Source organism: Alosa alosa, chromosome 13, assembly GCF_017589495.1.
Source record: "Alosa alosa isolate M-15738 ecotype Scorff River chromosome 13, AALO_Geno_1.1, whole genome shotgun sequence".
Taxonomy (NCBI): domain Eukaryota; kingdom Metazoa; phylum Chordata; class Actinopteri; order Clupeiformes; family Clupeidae; genus Alosa; species Alosa alosa.
The window spans coordinates 15086041-15103875 of record NC_063201.1 but is presented as its reverse complement, the minus strand read 5'-3'; the positions used below and the strand labels follow the sequence as shown (position 1 = coordinate 15103875).

At 39.5% G+C, this 17835-nt stretch overlaps 1 long non-coding RNA gene across 1 annotated transcript; it reads left to right on the top strand.

The window, feature by feature from the left end:
* Nucleotides 1-703: 703 nt before the first annotated feature.
* LOC125306369 lies at nucleotides 704-17573 on the top strand. Its single transcript, XR_007195550.1, has 3 exons — nucleotides 704-736; nucleotides 17037-17219; nucleotides 17402-17573. It is a non-coding gene; the product is annotated as an uncharacterized LOC125306369 (long non-coding RNA).
* The last annotated feature ends 262 nt before the right edge of the window (nucleotides 17574-17835 follow it).

Genomic DNA, 17835 nt, shown 5'->3' with positions numbered 1-17835 from the left:
AAACCCTTATATGATCTAGAATGCAACAGCGCGTCTGGTCTACAATCAACCCAGTAGGGCACATGTTACCCCACTGCTCATAAGCTCCATTGGCTGCCTGTAGCTGCCCGCATCAAATTCAATTTGTGTTATTTTCAACACATACTGTATAACAAATAACAAAAGCAATGTGTTGAAATCAACACAAACTGTGTTGTCCCTATCTGATTCTGGACACAGAGATGTGTTGTTTTCTTGTGTTGTTTTCTTGAGTGTACCTCCTCTCCTACCACTAACGCCTAACACACATTACATTGCATTTACTGAACCATGGTGTTCTTCTCTCTCCTGTCTATGTCCCTGACTTAACTTGACATGGTAAGGCAGCCCTCATTATTACACTACTGTCTCATATTTGCACTGTACCTTGATTATTCTCTGTTTTTAGTAAGGTGTTCTGGACAAAAATGTAAACTAAATTAATAAATGAATAAATGTAAGCATTTTAAAATTCGAATAACTCTCATCGCTTAGTATGTCTTGGTCATTTCTAGCCTGGAAGCAAGCCAAACTTAGCCCCGCCCACAACATTTGAGCTGTTCGGACCAACCAAATTGGGCTTTGCACGATGATGGACAGATGAGCAACAGTGCCTCGTCTATCATGTCATCTGAGCACGCCTCGGTAGATTTTGTTTGCAACAAAAACGCTGTCTCACTAGAAGCTAGACAGATGGCTTCTAAGACCCCACTTACAGGTAGGAAAAACGCATATATTTCCATGCGGTTTGGCCTTTCATTTTCTGAAAATGGAGGTTTTATCACTAAAAATGATTATTTCTGAAAACTCCAGCTAAAGTGGATATGTGGGAAAACTCTGGTTTCACTTTTGCATGTAATGAATGGAAAATTCGAATGTTGTTCCCTCGTTTGTTTGAAATCTCTGGCATGGTTGTGAACGGAATTATATATAAAAAAAACGAAGGAGGGAAAATATCCGAATAGCCGGTATCCCACTTCCAGTAAATTATGCTAAGCTAGGCTAATGGTGTCAGACTGGGTTATTGCGAGATAAGAGGCAGGCAAGATAAGAGAAGGGTATGATTCCTCTAATCTAACTTTGGTGCAAATGGCAAAATAAGCTAATTTCCAAATAGGCTGGCGGGTTCTTTAACATTGCATTTAAATACCATTTCCTAACACTTTGTCTAACATATTAAAAGAAAACTCAGTATATCTGATGGAAGAATGCATTCTGAAATTTAGGACAAGTAGCATTTTAGCCAGCAGACTTATTAGTGGATGAAATATGCATAGAATCAAGAAAATAAATTGCTTTTGAATTATGTTTTCAAAGAATCATTGTATCTCTTAATAGTGTTGTTTAATGACTTCTTCTGAGCCAAAAGAGAAAATGTAATAACACAAAATCAACTAAATATCTTTAAAGGTCTTTAAGGTGAGGAGCATTATTTGCATTATTTTATCAGAGGTAAAGGAGAAATATGGGATAGACCAAAGTAAAAGAAAAGTTTTGTGCCCTGCTAGATAATTTTGGGTTTAGATGAACCAGCATAAATGAACAATATTGTTGTCCAAAAGTGTATATGGCAAATGTGCAACTGTAAAAAGACCTTCTTCTTCCTGGTCTCTACTTGTCAATAGGGACTGTAATCTAATTACTCAACAACAGGCACTCAATCATTTGACCATAAATGTCTTTTAGGAGAGAGAAAGAGAGACATGCTCAAACTGGCTAAAGACAGCAGAGCAGGTGACAGAGATGGATGGGTCATAAGATAGGGGTGAAAAAGAAGTAGTATCTTTTTACCCATTTATTGCGTTCTGAAATTATTCTTCTGTATTTCAAGGGGCCAGACACTAATGGGGCCTAATGACTACGTATATGCATTAAAAGTGCTTCGATGATATATAATCTCTAAATGCAAAATGAACAAGTTATGAGAGTTACATTTATTTATTTATATATGTCAATTATATTACAAAGGCCAATCTCCCTGGTGCAACTCAGGGTTAAGTGCCTTGCTCAAGAGAACAATGGTGGAAGCCAGGAATTGAACCCCCAACTTTTCAGGCTACTGTATGCTAGCCCAGCTCCTTAGCCACTGCAGTCCCACCTTCCTGTGGAGTGTTTATAGTCCAAGATGAGATATTAGCCAGTTAGTTAGCAACATGATGCCAGTAAAGCTGCATCACACTTCTTTTCCATCACAATATCACTGCATCCTATTCACATCACTGCCAGCAACTTCACGGTAAATCAACGCAATAATCCTATAGTTCCAATTCCCACTGGAGCTGTGACAGAAGATCATTGTATACTAAGCTACAGGACAGCAATGATACATGAATGGTTTGAATCCATTCTCACACAATAGTGATACACAAACAGCTTTCTCACAGCAGTCATACAATCATACTCATGTTTCAAATACTTTAAGTGACATCAGCTAAACTCTGCACAACTCGCTGATTAGCATGGGCTGACATGTGGTCTAGTCCTGCTCTTTTAAGCATTTCCAGACAGAGACAGATCAGTGAGATAAATAAAACCCAAGAGAATCCAAGCTTGTAGAGACCACAGTCCTGAAGATAGAATTATTTTGATGGGTTTTAGAAGAGTCACACCTCTCTCCCCCCAGCAAGTTTGAGTACATAAATGGGGACTGAATATGTCTGACCTCATGTCAGATAAAACACATTTAAATTCATGAGGAGGATAGGGCTGTAGTTACATTGTCTGGAGTGCCATTACAAGAGGGACTATGAAATGATGACACAGGCCAGAAAATCATGCTGTGCAATAGCTTCATGGATTTTTTTTGTTTTAAAAGTCTCACTTAGTTGTTCAATATCTGGGCAACAATGTCCAAAATGTTCTGAGCTCAGAGTTGTCAAAGCCGTATTAACTTTCCACAAACATGGAGTAGGCTCATGTTACTTTCACTAACAATCAGACAATTATAGCATTGCTGCTCTCCGAAACCCATTATTTTGAAAGGCTTCTAAATGCCACTACCAGAGGATCAATCTGTGGTCGAATGAGATAGTAGTAGAAGGAAAAAGTAGAAAGAAGGGAAGAAGGGAAGTGTATGGTTATGGTTATGGTATTTAGCAGACGCTTTTGTCCAAAGTGACATACAAATATCAACAGTACAATAGTTAAATTTAACAGTAAACAATTTAAAAAGTTGGTAAGACTACATTAAGGAGAATAGCAATAATAAACAACAATGTCAATTCAATCAAAAGCCTAATGAAAATAAACAAATACTATTACCAGACATTAATGTGTACCTCTCATTGCGTGCCTGTACAGCGCATGTGCAATAGTTGCTGCTAGTGTGTGTTGATGAGGTGTGTGTGTGTATGCAGACTGCGATTTGTAAAAAAAGAGGGGGGGATTTTGAATAAGTTTGTAAACCCCCCCCACCCCATCCCAAAAAATAAATAAATAAAAATGAACGATTCAAAGAGTATATACTTATGCTTATTTTTTTCTTTATTCTCCATGAGCCTTTCTTTTTAAAAACACCAATTTGACTTGTCTTGTGCAAATCTTTCTTTTTCACTTTCCACCCTGAACATGGGCAAAATCTTGGCAAAATGCACCATTGAGATCAATATGTTTTGTAAAGAGCTACCACAGGTTACTCTATACAACCACAGGTGGCACTGTGGTAACTCTACAAAAACATAGTGATGTCAATGGGGCATTTTGCCCATGTTCAAGGTGGAAAATAAAAAAAGAAAGACAAGTCAAATTGGTGTTTTAGTGTAAAAAGAAGGGATATGGAGAATAAAGAAAAACATATTAAAAAAATATTTGTATATATTCCCCTTCACATTTTGGCAATATGGCCCTTTTTCTGACAGTTATGGCAAAAAGAGTCCTTGAATCCACAGTCATTTGCAAAGTGTGCCCCCCCACACCGGTAACACTCCACTGACTTTTGGGGTTTTCCTTTCTTGTCCTTGGACACGTGACGAACGGCATCTGGTTGCGCAGCCCCGTGTGCTTGTTGAATGTCCTTAGTGTTAATTGCCGCCGTTTCCATTGCTTGAGAGATCTCTAGCGCTTTTTTGAAGGTTAGCTTGGCTTCATTCAGCAACCGACGCTGTATGCTATCCTCATTAATTCCGCAGACCAGCCTGTCGCGCAACAAATCTTCTAGAACTGCACCAAACTCACAGTGCTCTGATAATTGTCTCAACCCCGCCACAAATGCGGCCACTGTCACTCCCTGCTTACGTGAACGAGTATGGAATTTCAAGCGTTGAACAATAACAGATGGCTTGGGGTTGTGGTGATTTTTCACTAACGTGACCAGGTCCTGGAAGCTTAATTCTCCTGGTTTCCGCGATGTAGCCAGGTTGCGTATCAGCTTGTACGTCTTGGCCCCGCAGGCGCTGAGGAGGACAGACCGTCGTTTTGACTCATCCGTAATGTAATTTGCCACGAAAAAAAAGTGCTCCAGTCTCTCAACATATTCCACCCAGTCACCGTCTGTCTTAACGTATTCACTGAGCGAGCCAACATTAGTCATGATAACTTACTAATAGCTTAACTAACTGCGTCGTAATTTGTAGGCTATTTCAACTGTACACAGCCGTTATCCCCGGTTTTAATCCTCGTCGCCAGTGTAGTAACCGAGTGGTGTAACTTTTAGTGAAACCACGCACAGACTAGAAAAACAGTTTAGGCGCTTTTACTGGACAAAAATGGTCACTGACAACTTCAGACGTATGCACACATGCAGGCAGCATTTCAACATGCCATAGCTATTGACAAATAAATCCATTTAATGTGTTGAATTTTGTTAATGTTGTGCATGCATGTCCTTTGATAATGCAAATTATCCTTTCAATATGATCCAACCCCCTCAACCCAGACAATAATTAAATTAGCGGCGAGGGCGTAAAATACCAAAAATCAAATCAAAGGTAAATAAAGGGGTAAGCCACCACAAAAAGAAATGACTATAGAGTCTTCTCTCAGATTTAATGACCCATCAATGTACATTAATCTTGAGGTTTTAAGGTGAAAATAAGTATTGATAGGATATTCAAAGATCCATTGCCTCAGAGTGCATTCAGAATCTGCATAATGCTAATACCATAGTAGCAAGGCACTAATGTGTTATGTTATGCTATTCATCATTGCTTTTTAGCTGTCATTAGTTTCATTCCAGTTTAATGCATGTTGCATTTAGTAATTGCACCAGAAATTGCCTGTCTATGTGAACACCACTATTAGTGTGCCAATGATGTGTTTATATTCACTAATTCATAACATCCCATTATTGGCACAGCTTTCAGTCTAACTTTATATCATCAACAATGGACCATTGCATGTATCTGCTTATGTGTTATTTGTGTTGAAAGCAGGGCTTATAATATGGTAATGCTCTTAACCATTGTATTTCAATTGTGCATATAAAAATGACTGAATTAATCTGAAGAGATAATTTGCATCTTCACAGGAGGTATATATAAACACATGCGTTACTTCATTCCTTTACATTTATGGTCAGTCTGTTGGCTTCAAGATAGCTCTGAGTTAACATTCCTGTCAAGAGATAATAATCCAACAGGTTTACAAGTGTTGTTTTTTTTATTATTATTTATTTACAAAGCAAACATAAGAGAGACATTGCCATATTGGTGTAGTAGCAGGATTGTTGTTGTCGTTAAATGTCAGCTTGCGACACCGAGCAGTCTGGCAGGGTAATTATGGCTCTCGTCCGTGACAGTGATTGTTCTGTGCTACACAGTATAGGTTTAGTGAGTCAGTGCAATCTGTGTTCAGGCAATACAAATGGGGGGAAACATTGGGCAGATGTTTGTGAACATTTTGTAAGAGCATTAAGAAAAACACTTGCATAAGGGTCTTTGTGCTAATTCTAATTAGAAAAGCAACACAAAGTACACAACTTTTCTTTCTCTGCACCATGTACTTCCTCGTGTTCGTTTCATTATCGTTGTCTACTTTTCAATTTTCTCTAAACTGCATGTGTTGTGATCTTAGTATACACTAGAGTTTTCTTTGCCAACTCTCCTCCCCCCAAGGATTCAACAGCTTGCTGATTGTACACGCAACAGAGAGAGTGATGGGACAGCAAATTTCCCCAGCAGTAGAACCACATGCCCTTGCTGGGAGGCCACACAAATGTGCTCCGTAAAAAGAATAAGCACTATAATCTTATCGAAATGGCTCAATTATAATTTTCAGGGCTGACATGCAGGGCTATTATCTTGTTTGCCTGAATGCACAGAGGTCCACAATTTTGAGTGTAAGTCTAATGATGAGAGGCCAGAGTCATGATACTTGAAGCCAATTATGTGGAAAAAAAAATAAGTAAACCCGAAGACAATGGTGCATCAGGCAAAACAAACAAACTACTGTGTACTGTTAAATAAACCATTTGATTTGCCCTTCTACCCTTTCCTTACCACCTGGGGTCCAGGTTCAAGGCCAACCCGGGTAATTTCCTGATCCCACACCATCACTCTCTCACTTACTTCCTGTCACTCTTGTCCTGTAAAGATGAAAACAGAAGAAAACAGTTACCATATATTTGGGCTATGTCTATTATTGCTTGTTCTTATGTAAAATGTAGGTAGCCTTGGATCTCTAGTCATGCCTCTTTATTGCTGTCAACTGTGAGCATGGCAAAGCAAGTCAATGTTGGATTGATGTGCCAGAATTCTTTTCTTCTTTTGTGTCATTTTCTTTGATCTTTTCCCTCAAGAATCTGGTATTTTACTAATTAGTCTGCCACTGCATCCCCATTCTCAAGCGATCAACAATTGTCTCACAGGCCAATCTCACTTTAAACTGAGTATGTATGTATAGTGGACAATAAGGACAATAAGTACAATAATTCTATAACTGATTGACACGAACTGTCATGGCTGTGTTTGATCAGAGTAAGACCATATATGGAAAATTGATTAATTTCACTGAATAGCTAAATGACTGAGATACAAGTTGATGTTTCCCCTGACGAAATGTGTCACAGCTGACTCGGATTGCAGTTGCCTTTCACCTTTCTTTCAAACTTGATTTTCGGACTCTTGCTCTCTCAGCCCTCTCAAAGCCTGTCCTCTTGAAGTCTCCCAAGTGTGTGTTGCAGTCGGTTCCTTCCCCTTTGGTCACTGTTCAAAGAGCCCATGAAGTGTTTTGGCTCTGAGCCTGATTGTCTCCATAGGCTCTTATCCACACCCCTCCGCCCGATCCCTGATGAATAATTGAAAAACCTTGGCGAACACCTGTGAAGATGGCACACCAAGACTATATTATCATTCCATGTGTGTTGTCTACATACCAATTGCAGGATAATGGCTTAGCAGAGGAATGGGCAGATCTATCTCATCTCTCGCCTTTCTTGATTTATTTTTGTGCTTTTGCTTGTATTCAGAGTGAAACAAAGACAGTTAGCTTTATTGTCACTATCATTTTGTTCTTCGGTATTTGTCTGGTATTAATAAATGATAACTGTTCACTGGGATAGGCCTACTTTAAAGGTTGTATCAGCGATTCTGTTGATGTTCAAACAAAACAGAGCGCTAGCTCGCTACTCACTCCCCCTCCCTCCCGTGCAATTAAAACTCTCCTAAAACACGTATCTCGTCGGTTATTGGTTGAAACACTTTATTTTGCCTTTGAGTGGGTTGCCAACCCTTGTTGGTAGCAATTGTTTTGTGTACAGATCTAGCTGCCTACAGAGACACATTTTTTTGACGGCCTGCTTATGGGGCAGACAGCTAGCAGATCGTTAGGAAAGATTAGATGAATGTGATCATCTATTTGGGCCTTTTTTGGGCCTGAAATCGCTGATACAACTTTTAGTTACATTAATGACTTATGGGCAATCCTGGAGCAGATTTACTGCCTTTAAACTATATGTTCTGTTTCAGTTAGGCTATTCAACTGAAATATTTGGGGCATCCATTTCACTTTTGAAGTTTTTATAGCCTTTGCACATGCCGACATTTTAAATTACAGTCAGTGAAGCACCAGTGTGACCTTTCTGCCCCCCACCATCTCAAGGAAGTCCCATTCTGCTGTCCACCCCAAGAAAATGGAAATAATAAGAAACTCAGCTGTTCATTACCTTTCCCCCCCCCAAAAATTACATGCCTGGTTATGTTGCAAATGGGTGCACCTGATGTTAAGAGAACCAATTACACAACTAGCACCATGGACCTGTCTGCTATTTGTTAAATTACAAGTCACAACGAGCACTGCAGGTACTGCTAATGAACCTCAACCACCTGCGTGCAAGTACAAGCCTGTTGCCAAAAAAACAGCCTGCAATTTCCATCCAATTCATTAAAGTTGGGAAGAGAGTGGCAGAGCAGAATTTGAGACGGAACTGTTGCCATCATTAGCATCCTCTTCAACATTATTCACAGATGCAGAGAGGTCCACACCTGGAGGCTCATCACTCTGCGTAGGTTGCCAACCAGGAATTTGTTTTCGTCTTTCCACCTTGGTGTTATTTAGCTACATCTTTTTGACACGCAGTGGATAATAATTTTACGTCATGGGTTAATGTCTGGGAACGCAGATCTTCTCACCTTTTATGGTACCCACTGTTGGTACACGCTAAATTTGCCAACAAATAAACAAAGCAATTTCAGAGGGCACAAGTAGCCTAATTTAGTCTAATACAGGAAAGTACGTTTTAAAAAAATCTCTTTACAGTGTATGTTATGTCATCTTCATTGTGGTAGTCTAATTCTTGGTTTGCTAAGTAATGGCTTATTGCCCCCTAAGTAATGGCTTATTGTCCAGTCAAACTGTAACAAATTAAATGTGATGACATTATTCTGGCATTTATGTAGGCCTAAAGCAAGGCGCACAACAATTGTATTCACTAGTTTATAACATTTTTGCTTTAATTCTAGTGAACGAGGCAACGGAAGCCATCCAATGTCTTTATGGGCCAGAGCTTTAGTTTGATTGCACAATGTTAAGTTAGCAAACCGACTGATAACAAATAAGTTAAATAATGATAGTGAACATTATAGATTTAGGTGTTTGGTCCTACATAGCTTTAAACAAAAGTAAAATATTATCATATTATATATAATATATTAACAGTAATGTTAATGCTGCTATATAAGTATAAGTATATATACTCTTTTGATCCCTTGAGGGAAATTTGGTCTCTGCATTTATCCCAATCCGTGAATTAGTGATTACAAGTCCGAAGTACTAACCAGTAGGCCACGGCTGCCCTAACATAATTATGATCAGAAAATGTCCTGTAATTCAGTTTGCATCAACTAGCCTATACAGTATGTCCTCTTAATTACAGGAAATCAGGGAAAATGCAAAAATGACCCTCATTATGGAACCATGGTTATTATTACCCTGGGCAATAACAAAGCTACCCAGAAGCAATTCAATGGAGCTTGGAAGTGTAAAGCACATAGCGTAGCATACACAGTATAGAAAATACATGTCTACAAGATATGGTTTCAGGTCTGGCAAAAATTTTGTCTGGTCGGAGTAAATCTCCTACCTTAGATACATTTTTTATGAGGTCTGGTCAGTTTCTCGTGTACTCTGTAAGCTCTCAAAACAGAACTTAAAATAGCCCGGCACAGCCAAGTGAAGGCCAGCCAGGTGCTATGGTTTTTGAAGTGTCTGCAAATTGAGGTTCTGAGACCAATAGTCATGACAAAAGCCATTTAGTTATTCTTTCTATCAATTCTAAAACACTGTTCACAAAAGGTTGCAGTTATTTATAAGATGCAGCATGTGTGTTGAAATTGGCATTGAATTAATTGTTTTCGTGAATGTTATTTGCAGACACTTTTCAGCGCACAATGAAATGAAAGATGTAATATCAAGTTCCTTTCGAATGGTGTTTGGTGTTTTAAGCCCCCAATGTCGTCTTCTAGGCAGTGCTGCATGGAAGGCCCTAGGGTTAGGCAAGGGTTAGGGTTAAGGTTAGGTGCCTTGAAGTCGACGGTCGCAGCGCTGACTTGAAGTCGACGGTGGGGGCTTAAAACACCATCGAGCCTTTGGAATAATAGGGCAAGATGATTTCAACAGTAGGAGAGTCAATATTAACAGTCTAATTAAAGGCCTCACATTTAAAGCCACTTTTCTATGTCTGCAACATGAAAAGGCCGAGACAAGCTGGGGTAAAATGTCTCTAATTTGATTTATGCTGCTGGAGTCTTGTAAAAGAGTCATTGAACAGTTGCAGCTCAAATGAGAGCTGTAGTCTATTTCACAGATGTACACAATCAACACACGCTGTGTGATGTCTCTCAGTGTGGCCACAAAATTTCAGAATTAAGGGACAAACTGCATTTCTGGGGCAATGAAGTAGGGCTGTGTATTGGCAAACATGAGCTGATACGGTGTGTATTGTGATATAGGGGGATACTATTTACTATTGCAATACTTAAATCAAAACAATGCATTACAATCTGGTAAAAATGTATTTTTTTTCATAGTGATTCATCCATAGTGATGTTTTCGCTGTCCATTTGTGGTCTGAATCACACAAGATGCATTTTGAAATTGTAAACTGGGCCACAGGCTATTTCAGATGCATGATAGCAACACAATTGAAAGCGTGAAATTATATTGACAGTTCAGAAACAGCCCACAGCCAGCTTTTAAGAGAGGATGCCACCAATGGTGCTTCACTGAACCAGCTGACTACCCCAAAGTCCTGCTTACCCTTGTTTACATCCTTAAAGCGTTCAAACAGACTCATAAGTCTGCCGAATATTTAAGCATTTTATGTCTGGGTTGTAACCTCAAGGTAAGTGTACTTTATCCTGTTTAGAGTTGTAGGTCCTGGATAGAGTTGGAATTATGACCTTGAAAACATGCCATTGCGAAACACCCCATTTCCTGCCTTAGTGGAAGTGATATCCTTTCTAACCCATGGTGTGTTGTAGTTATTGCATTTTACTGCCGGCAACAAGGTTGATGCAAACATCTTTCTCTGTACCTATTTCTATTTCCTGTCACTGTAATCCACGGCTTACTTTTCACTCACAGCTTGAAGTCAGTCAGTCAGACAGACAGACAGGCTCACACACCTACATGGCCATTTCCTGGTAAGCAGGAGGAGGCTTGGGCACTCTGTTCTTACTTGTGAGTACCTCTGCTCAAAAGAGAGCGCTAAATTGATCCACTGAACACAATGGAGCCGTGTCTCCACCTACAACAGTTGTCAGTGGTGTTAGCTCTCACTGTCCTATATCCCTCTATTTTACCTCTTGATGTCTATATCCAAATCATGTGGCACAGCATTACTCTTTTTTTTTCTATTTTATTACCTGTTTCTGTAAAGCTGCCTGTTCACCGCTGGCGTCCGCTTCGCGCTTTGTGATTTTACTTGTGTAGTTACAGCACTAGTAGTAATACACCAGTTTGTCATATACCAAAACCATATTTTCATTTGTTTTTCAAAGTCGCAGAGTGTTTTGAAGCGAACCTTTTGTTTTTTTGGGGGTAATTTGCAAATGGGAACAAGGTTGGCTGGTAGCCATGGAGACTGCCATTGCGTTGTGTGCCGTTGTACCCATCCTGACTCACATAGAGAGCATGATTATTCTTGGCTCGTAGAATGCCACATGACCAGTAGCCCATTTTCCTTTTTTCCATATATTTATGATATAATTACCAGTGACCTTCATGAACAGTCCTGCACTTGCATATATATGACTTCAAGAGTACGTCATTGAACATTGAACCACTGAACATTACTCAATGCACAACTTGTTGTTATGCATATGTGATGTCCTTTTAATTGTGAAAATTGATGATGGGACCTGTTTAATGATGACAGTCTCTGATTCTCATCATGTTGTAACCACCTGAGAGTATCCACTTCATTACTGTCGCCAGGCTTACAGTATTAACATATTTACCTGGCTGAACCAAAAATAAAGTCAACTATTTTTCTTTGTTGATTTAGAGCTTCATTACATATTTAGTTTATTATCTCATGACCAGGCAAACGCCATCAGTCCCCCTACAGCAGATCAAAAACCTAAAACAGCAGGCTAAGAGTCTGGGAATCATCCTTGCTTAGCAAAAACATAACACAGCCTGACTCCTCACATTGTAATAAGCCACCCCCCACCCCAAGCATCTTCTATTCTCACACACTTCCTATTTTATGTCCTATGCTTGACACAATGTATTTATGGGATCTTAAATTATCTTAAATACTCCTGATGTACAAATACAAATTTGGTCAAGTCAACATGGCCGTGAGAACGGTCATGATCACATCTGTTTATGGGAAAAAAAGGAGTTCTGTTTGTGCTTTTGCTTCAGCAGGTGATGCTCAGTGTTGCAGTGACATCTACAGGTTATCAGCAGTCAGATACTCATTTTTTCTGCTGCTGGACAATTAGATGAGGGTCTGACCCAGGTATATCAGTGAGACCCATCAGTAGAGACAACGACTAAATGTTATCACCACGGTACAATTTGTGTCATAGAGATTGAATATCGGATGCCTAACCAACAATTTGTCATTAATAATGGATTTTCTGCTCATCTTTAAATAGCTTTGAACATGTTGAGGATTACCAGTAAAGTAGCTTTTTTTACATGCAAATCAAATTAGTGGACTTCTGAGGGTGCTGGCTTGATTGGACTGTAAGACACTTAGATGCAATCTGCTTTCAATCATCGGGAAAAGCAGCAAAAGCAACATTTTCACAGCCTCTGTCACTCAGAGCCAAGGTGGGAGAGCTACGGGCTGAGAATATCTTGCCGCTTGAGATATTTGCACTCGCCTGCATGGCTTACAGATGGGGAGAGCACCCCCACCCCCACCCCCTTCCCTCCCTATCACGCTTGTTCATTCTGTCCCCATTATTCCCGCTGCGCTCTCACCCTGGCTATACCATAGACTGTATATATAGAACAGTCTATGGGCTATACAGTCAGAGAGATGTTCCCCTGGAGAGTGAGGCACTGGAACATTGTGTTGGAGAAAAATAAAAATTGACCCTCATGTCACAGACGGAATTGCATTTCACATTGTATGGAAACTTTTTCCCAAGCTCAGTTTCAATTGGATCATCATTTCTGCCATGTCCCCCCACTCACTTAAGGCCAGTTAACTTTAAGGAGTCCCAAGAGATTGGCCCCTTTTCAACCCTGAATACTGCTTTGTTTTGCGTTTATGTAACCCCATCTCTCTTTTCCTCTTCCCTGCCTACGTTCAGTCCTCCTCTCTGCCTCATCTATTACTTCTGTACTCCCCATCCTCCTTTTGCATAAAGCAGATATATTTCCCCCCATCAACATTTCATGCTATATGGAGCTATTAAACTAAACAATTTCCTATCTAAGTGCATGCCTATATGAAAAATTAGAGTATATTATTCCAACAGGGCTGATTAATTAGAGTACTTGTGACATCATAGCTAAAACTGAAAGAAAAAATGGAGAGAATAGCATTTGGAATGTTCTAAAGGAAGCAGATGACTTGGGCATTACAGCATGTGGTCATTATTGTAGTGCACATTTGGGATGCAATCTAGGAAACCACATGGTGCAATTTTACCAACTGATTCTAATACCATCCTAGCAACATCCAAGATTTTTTTGAGGAATCCTGGATTTTGCTAGGAGACAGTGTCCAGAATGTTGCTATGATGGTATCAGGATCGTAAATTGGTGAAATTTCACCAGAGAGGGTTAAAACCGAGCAAAAATCAAGGATTTTATGCACCATGTGGTGAGTTTTCCTAGATCGCATCACATTTATATAAGTATAAGTATATACTTTTTTGATCCTGTGAGGGAAATTTAGTCTCTGCATTTAACCCAATCAGTGAATTAGTGAAACACAAACAGCACACAGTGAACACACAGTGAGGTGAAGCACATACTAATCCCGGCGCAGTCATCTGCCTGCTTCAACGGCGGCGCTCGGGGAGCAGTGAGGGGTTAGGTGTCTTGTTTAATGGCACTTCAGCCGCTGCCCACTGGTCGGGGCTCGAACCGGCAACCCTCCGGTTACAAGTCCAGAGTGCTAACCAGTGGGCTACGGCTGCCCACCAATATATACATTTTTTCCCATTTCAGCAGTATGATTTGGACTGCTTGTGAAAATACAGGAATTACACTACATCATTGCAGGAAACAAAGCTTAATTTGCCTTGCAAAAAATTCAAAATACCATTGCCGAGCCTTCTAAAAGTGTTGTGGGCCTAATTCAGTGAAACATCAATAAAGGAAGATGCCTGCTTGAAAAGCCCAGTGAAATGCTCTTGAAGGCTGTTAATGTTGGTGATGTTTTTCACCCACAAATGTTGCTTTGTTAATGGTTTTGTTTTTGACAGTAAATAGGCTTGGTTGATGATTGGTCGCTGTGTAGACGTGGCAAGATTTGAGACATACATCTCATGTCCCTTATTGGATGCTGTATCTAAAACAGATGTTGGACTGTGCAGTAAATCCAGCAAGAATCATTGTGACACTTACAAATGCCTACCTATCTTTTATCAAGGGGCTGATGATCAATAGGATTCCAGTAGAAATCCAGAGCAGAATACAGCCACAGTTTAATTTAATTATTTAAAAAACATGTTATAAAAAAAAATGGAACATTGGAATTGAATAGATTACATTGTGATGAGCAACTTTACATTTTCAAGGGATGGATCTGTCAATAGCAAAACAATCAAGGATTGCATAACAATACTTACATTAGTAAAGCAAAGTAAGAAGGACTTCGGGTCTACAGTATTGCCAACAGCAGCGTCTTAATTTTTCGCTATAGCTTAAGTTTGCCATCTAGTGGTCACAAAGAATATACCACAAACTGTACTGAGCTAAACTCAGTGATATGTGTCCAAGTGTCTAGTTGGAATCCTAGATGGAACCCTGCTCTCATTCACTTTAAATGGAGAGGCAAAATACAGTAAAGCATATTATATAAGTCACATGTAGGAATAGAGGGAAACACCATTATTAATTCTTTAAATTAACACATTTTGGGGAAGAAGAAAGTTATGACAAATTAAAATACACTAAATATTTGTGTTTTGTACAAAAATGTAATTTGCTTGGGCTTTTTTCCCCCGCCTTAATGTCGTTAGAGTTACCAAGGATTAGACACTGTATTATCTGATAACAACAAATTGCTTATTGCATAGAGCTTTAACACACCCAAAGTGCTTTTACAGTGCAGGACTTCACTAACCACCATGGGTAATGCGCGGCAGCCATGATGCGCCAGAATGCTCACCACAGTGAGGGAAAGATTGGATGAATGAATGAGCCAATTACACTGGATTAGGGGACAAGATTGAACGCGCCAAATTGGGAATTTAGCCAGGACACCAGAACCCCTACTCTATGCAACAAGTGCCATGGGATCTTTAATGACCACAGTGAGTCAGGACCTCGGCTTAACATCTCATCCAAAGGACGGCATCTCCTGGCCATTGGGATAAGATGTATGGCCAGAGGGAAGATGCCAACACCACTTCCAGCCGCAAGGTCGAAGCCCACTCCACATTAGCTTCAGTAATTCAGCATAGGCAGGGTATTCATTGGTCTGAAATGATGAGGCCTCTGCCAGCAGTGAACTATCATATGTATGCTGTATCTATGGAAAACTAAAAAAGAAAATCAGTGTGAAAACAAGTTAATACAGTATAAAGCCATACATGTATATATATATGTGTGTGTGTGTGTATGTGTGGCAGGCATGATTTAAAAATTATTTATTTAGGTAATAAACATTTAGAGCCCCAATTTGCCAAAAGCACCAAGTCAGCAGGATATCTCATGCATGATCTAGGGGGTGTGAGAGCATTGGACTGGCACTAATGTTTGTTCTTAGGATATTCCTCATAGTCTCATTATAAAATTAGCTTAGACTTCAGACTATGCACATAATTATAATCTAAAATTTAAATTTAAAGTATTTTTGTTTTCATTGTGATCTGCCACAAAGTCTGAACATTTGAGTATAGAAAAAGTATGGAATTTTGATACAGAAAATGTGTAGGAACCCTTAGTCAATTTTATTTGGCAGACACTTTTATCTAAAGCAACACAGAATTGCAACGGCGGCTTGGATATTTATAAACAGTGTGAGTGATTGTCAGGCTGTGACTGTGACCACTGCTCACGCCCACATTATATCAAGAGGTCAAACAAAATTCACTTGCAAAGTGTCTTTTCATGATTTCTTTAGAATTTTTAATCCATGCCGAACTTTACACAAGACACTGCCCTCACCTGAGTCATCAGCAATACACAGTATGTGTGAAGTCAGTTGGATGAACGCTTTCAGGCGTGCAAAGAACAAACAGACACATGCTGACAGAAATGTCTTACTTAATACATCATTAATCTTAATGTATGTATTATTTCAATATTTGTATCATGCCATGGAAGCCATGCCAGACATTTTATGAACTGGTTGTGCTGCAATTTGTGTGTACGTTATACTCTGTAAGGTCTAGCTATTAACATTACAAAATGTAGATAATGAATATAAATGTCACCCTCTACATTGAAAATTTGGAAAAATATCACAGGAAGTATTAAATGTAAAGTCAAGAGTATTTTCTTACTAATTTTTTGTTTTTTTAACGTTTATATGTGAAGTAGGCTACAACATATTTATGCATAATATATCATGCTCAAATATAGTTTTAAGGTCCAAAAAACAGATCAAAAGTTTCTTGTAGTTATGACAAATAGCTGCAGTATCGGGCATGGAGGGAATATTTGTAGATTACAGACTTGAGTGCCCTTGACTTCCCCACATCCACCTGAGGTCAAAATTCATGGGTCCACTGAACTTTTGGTGCAAGTCACTGGCAACTTTAATTGAATAAATATGCATCTTTTCTTCTGTTGAACAAAGTTTAATTAACAAATACATTCCTTAGGGGTAAAACAAAGGACAAGGAGCGGGAGCAAAACTTTCCTGACATATTTAATGAACAGAAACGATGCACAACCATCTTCCTTAGATTATGTAGCAATCACTTTTTCCTCCTCTTTTTTTTTAGGGGCTCTTACCCATCCTGCTTAGCATTCTGCTGGCAACCCCTGAGAGAAAGTGGCACGCTTGGTTGCCCCTTTTATCGCTCAGCCCCCTGGCTGGCTGGGCATCCTTCTGAAGAACATACTGCCAGGGCCCATGCTGATGACATCATCTGAGCTGTCAGTCTAATCATGGGTAGCCCTTCAGGGTGAGCGATGTCATGCACTGTTGCACACCAATATCCCAATCCGTCCATTCTGACCCCCCTGCTTCCCCCACAACTCAATTGCAATACAAGACCTCCCAGACAGTGCAGTCTTTTTTTTCACACATTGCGTCTCTGATGACTTCATCTTAATCACATCCTATTCCATTTTCTGTTATCTCTAGGTTCCCACGCTACGCTGCCCTATGCCCACAGACACCAGACATTTGAATGCATATCTGGTCTTGCTTGTGTGTGTTCTCATTGCTCTGACAACCCCCACAAAGGTTGATGCTTTAGTGTTTCAACGACTGATGTTTTTCTTTTGAGACATTAAATCATCTTTTTTTGGAGCAACTCCTATCTGCAAATAAAAATAGTATGTTTTGAAAGCACTGATGTTTATCCATTAAACCAGGGGTCTCTTTTTCCCCTTCTTTTTAGTTTCACAAGAATATTCAACTAACTTAAGCTTTGGATTACTACGGAACCCTAGAGGGGTCATTGCAAGATATTTTGTGGAATATATCCAGAAAAATGGACGCTCATTTTACTAAATTGTGCTCTCAATTTAGTAAATCATGAGCACGATTTACTAAATAGTGCTCTCATTTTATTT